This window comes from Chinchilla lanigera, unplaced genomic scaffold (genome assembly GCF_000276665.1).
Source record: "Chinchilla lanigera isolate Chin_1 unplaced genomic scaffold, ChiLan1.0 scaffold00163, whole genome shotgun sequence".
Lineage (NCBI taxonomy): Eukaryota > Metazoa > Chordata > Mammalia > Rodentia > Chinchillidae > Chinchilla > Chinchilla lanigera.
The window spans coordinates 289,583-293,964 of record NW_004955564.1 but is presented as its reverse complement, the minus strand read 5'-3'; the positions used below and the strand labels follow the sequence as shown (position 1 = coordinate 293,964).

At 57.4% G+C, this 4,382-nt stretch overlaps 1 protein-coding gene across 4 annotated transcripts in view; it reads left to right on the top strand.

Moving 5' to 3' along the window:
• Positions 1-4,382, top strand: part of LOC102021923 (malonyl-CoA decarboxylase, mitochondrial) — a 47,409-nt gene that overhangs the window by 34,718 nt on the left and 8,309 nt on the right. For 2 of the 4 annotated variants that reach the window (XM_005413234.2, XM_005413235.2), the window contains exon 1: positions 4,237-4,359. The exons of the other annotated variants lie outside the window; for them this stretch is intronic. The gene's annotated coding sequence lies outside the window, so the exon portion shown is untranslated. Of the gene's footprint in view, positions 1-4,236; positions 4,360-4,382 lie in introns of those variants that run through there. 4 annotated transcript variants of the gene reach the window in all.

Genomic DNA, 4,382 nt, shown 5'->3' with positions numbered 1-4,382 from the left:
AAAAAAAAAAAAAAAAAAAAAAAACCAATTAAAAAATAAAAGTTGGAAAGAAATCCATCTGAAATGCCTCAGTCCCAGCACTCGTCAGCGTCCCTTCCTCAGCTCCTTCCAGTCCGGCCCAGGCCCAAGCTACTGCTGGGCCTCACATCACCCGATGGTGCAGTCCGACTCTCACAGTCCCGCCCCGCCACCGGCTCCTACAGCAGCCATCTCTTAAGGCTGCGTGGCATTCCTCTCCACACTCCCACCAACCCAACAGAAGTGCACTCAGGAGGTGGACAGGAAAGTCGCTCGCAGCCTGTGCTGACGCTACAGCCAAAGTCCCCTCGCTTGTCGTGTGGCATGCACGGGTCACTGTGATGCAGTGTCTTTGACTCCTTTGGGAAGACACCCAGGAGGGGAATAGCTGGGCCAAATGGGAATTCTGGTTTTCGTTTTCAAGGAATCTCTGTCCCCTTGGGCACCGGAGGGGTGAAATGCCCCCTGCGCAGCAGCCCCAGGCCCAGGCCGCCAGGAACTCTGGGATGTGCTGGGAGAACGATGGCAGTGTGCAGCAGGGGTGAGACGCACTGCCCGGGTAGGCCTCAGAACCTCCTTCTCACGGGGGACCAGAAATGGGAGCTCGGAGAGGTCAAGCCACCTACCCAAAGTCACACCGCGAAAGCGGGAGCCCCAAGCCCTGCTCGTCCAGGCACAGCAGAAGCTTCTCACACGTGGGCTGGACCTGGTCCGCACAGTCCCTCGGCCCTGGGTGTACCGCGGCTGCGCGCTGCACCAGGCCGCCCTCCCCCAGAGCCAGCACTGGCACCGGCTCCACCACCGGACAGGCTGAGGGTGGAAGCGGCCTTCCGCTCTGTGGCCTTGGGCACGTCCCCCGCCTCTCCCCCTGTGGGCAGAGATCGTACTGCACATGCCCGCCGCCCCTCAGGGTTGCTGGGAGAGTCGATGAGACAGTGCCAATGACCAGGTCCTGCAAACAGCGCAGTCTGGACAAATATTAGCTCTCCTGTCACGTGCCAGAAGGGTGCACAGCCGGGTCCCCGCTCTGCCCTCGCCGGTGCCGGCCGCGTCGCCCACGCTCAGGCCTCAGTTTCCTCGGGTGGGATCTGCGCCCAGTGGGTGGCTGCTCAGGGCCAGGGAATGCGGATGGCTCTGGGCTCTTTGTTCACTCACGTTCTGCCTTTTCCTGGGCTCCAGGCCAGCACTGCCCATGCGACCCCAAACTCTAACGTGTCCACTTTACACGCAGGGAAGAATGCACAGCATTAAACCTAATCATGTGTTTTACATAACCCAATATGCCAGATATTTTCCTTTCCATATGTAATCTATATAAATATTAGTAAGGAGATATTTCACCTATTTTTTTTTCTTGTACTAACTCTTCAAACACAAGTGTGTATTTTGCACTGAACAACTAGAATTGCCAAATAAAATACAAGCTAGCCTGGCATGGTGGCGCATGCCTATAATCCCAGCACTTGAGAGGCTGAGGCAGGAGGATCTATGCAAGTTTGAAGCCAGCCTGGGCTACATAGTGAGTTCAAGGATGGCCTGAACTATGTAGTGAGACCCTGTCTCAAAAAATTAATTAATTAATTAATTAAAATGAAACATAGGCTACCTGGGAAATTTCGGATTTTAGGTCTGTCAGTAAGAAATAAACCTGGGACCCACGCATAAGTATACCCCAAGCACTGCATGGGACATACTTATTACACTGAAGGTTCACTTCCTGTGGGTCTGAAATTCAAATTTCCCTGGATGCCTCCAGCTCCCCTCACCCCCGCCAGCCTGCATCCAGCACGTCCAAAATGGGAGGGACACGGTTACACTTCAGAGGCCACCTGCCCTGGAGGCCAGAGGGCACAGGCAGTGCAGGGGACAGGGCCCACGGCGCCCTGGAGAGAGCCGCCCTGCGTTCCCCACCGAGCCCCGCTCCTCCGCTCCCTCTGCTCGGCCTCCAGCCTTGAGCTGCGCCTGCTTTTGACACGGTCTGGTGATGCAGTGAACAGACTGTGTTCTGATGCAGCTGAACTGTTTCCAGTAATCCCAGCAGGTACACAGAGCTGGGGAGAAAGTCCACACCTTGCCCCACAGATCTTCCTATCAACAAATTCTCCCTATCAGCAAAAGCCAGAGAAGGGGTCGGGGCAGGGGGTGGGCCGGGAGATTGGGCCCATCGAAGCTCCTCCTTACCTGGCTGTCCCCGCTAAGACGCTCCAGGGTGGGCGTCTCTGACCCAGGGCGCGTGACTTTCCTGCCTCGGTTTACACACGCAGGCACCGAGGAGCTGCAGACCAGGGCCTGCGCGCTGGGGAGGTGGAGGCCAGGCCCCCAGGCGGGATGCGTTGTGAACTGTGGGGGGCACGCACTCAGGGGCAGGCGCGTGGGTCCCAAGCACAGCGAGGATGGAGGCCTGGGGAGCCTGTGCCAGAGGGCCCTGCACAAGGGACACCAGGGAAACTTCTGTTCCAAAATGCCGAGGATTGTAAGGCAGTGACAGCCCAGCATGAAACCCAGCGACCCGGGCAAATCTCGCAGCCCGCAGGAGAGGAGGCAGGGCCGGCTCTCTCAGTGCCCGATGCCAGCTTCGCCAAAGCAGGGCCTCGGACCTCTTCCCAAGCCCAGGCCCTCGGCACCGCCAGCCCCCAGCCTGCCCCCCACCGCATCCCTGCCCCTCACCTCACCCAGCTGAGGCCGAGAGGCTACCTGGGTCCCGTGCCCCACCCTTCGGCCACAAGCAGGACCAGGTGAGAAGGGTGAGGTGTTGCCTGGGGCTCCGAGCACCTCCACAGTCCAGAAGTATTCTTTAGTTCAGGTTTTGTTTTGTTTTGTTGTGAGAAAGAGTCTCACTATCTAGTACAGGCTGGCTTTGAACTTGCTTATGCAGCCCAGGCTGGCCTCAAACCCATAGTGATCCTCCTGCCTCAGTCTTCTGAGTGCTGGGATTACAAGCACCCAGACCACACCTGGCTGTTTCATTTTGTTTAATTTCCTAAAAGTTTATTGTGAGACAGGGTCTTGCCGTGTAGCTCAGGCTGGCCTCAAACTCATGGCAATTCTCCTGCCTCAGCCTCCCAAGTGCTGGGATTACAGTTGTACACCACCACACCCAGCTCATGCAATATTCTTAAAAATCAAAATTCATTAAAAAAACTAGGATGGACAAAATACCAAATGTGTAAATAAAGATAGGACTGGCAGTGCTGGTTTTCCTTTGTGTAACAGACTCTGTGTTATAGGTCCTGTCTTTATTTAACATTTTAACTCTTTATCCTGGCATTCTTTGCATTCATTTTTATTTTTTTCAGAAAACTGCATCAGAATGTTATCTTCTTAACTGGGGAGAGTCTTGGCTTCTCCTTAAAGTTTGCAACCAAAGCGAGGGCCCTGCCTCACCCCCCACTAGCTCTCCTGCTGGCCACCTGCAGGCCCCAGGTGCAGGTGGCAGGGGGGCAGAAGATGAGGGGACAATGACAACAGCAAAGAGTGGCTGATGTCTGCCCAGGTGCATGGCCAAAGGCTGTCCCGTGCACCCCACTTCTGCTCAACAAATCCCAGCATCGACTTCGTGCTGAGCTCTGCTACAGCCTCAGAAAACCTCCTGCCACACAGAGCCCTGGGCGGCACAGGGAGGGGACAGTGACAGCCAGCGGGGATCAGATCCAGGTGTGAGGGCAGCTGGAAGCTGAGCGTGGGAACCAGAGAGCGGGTTCGGAAGCCCTGGCCCTCACACCCTCCAGGAAGTCTGCTGCTCTGCCCGCCGTTGGTGGAGAGACTGAGGCTCACCCATAGGGCAGCTTGCCAGGAGTGCCTGGGCGGGAGGTGGCAGAGCTGGATCACAGGACAGTCTGGTCAGAGGGCTAGAGCTGGAGTGGAGTCCACCGCCCCCGGAAGTGGGATCCTAGGGAACAGGGAGCAGGGAAGTTCTTACTACTCAAAGGAGTTGTCCTGCCCCCCTCAAAGTGTGCTCTCCTCCGCCCCTAGGGAAAGGTCAGGGCGGCCCCTCCCAGGGTCTGGCTCCTCCTTAAGGGACAGAGCCCCAGGGCAGGGGCCGGGCTCTGGGCAGGTCAGCTTCCTGCTCCCTGGCAGGTGGCCCAGGCAGGCCCTTTAAGGCGGACCCAGGGGCAAGTTCATTCACCCAGGGCCCCTGCTGACTCACGCTTATGAAAGTGTTTTCCAGGCCCCGCCCCCCGGCCCGCCTCCTCCCGAGCCCTGTGATAAATACCCGCTTCCCCGCACTCTCGGGCCCCCATGTCACTGGCATCCTGCTCCCACGGCGGGCACCGTGACCACAGTCTCCAGGTGCCCATCTAGACAAAGCCCACTGAGCTCCCTTCACCTGCTGCCCGCCAGGTGAGTTAGTGTAGCCAAGGCGG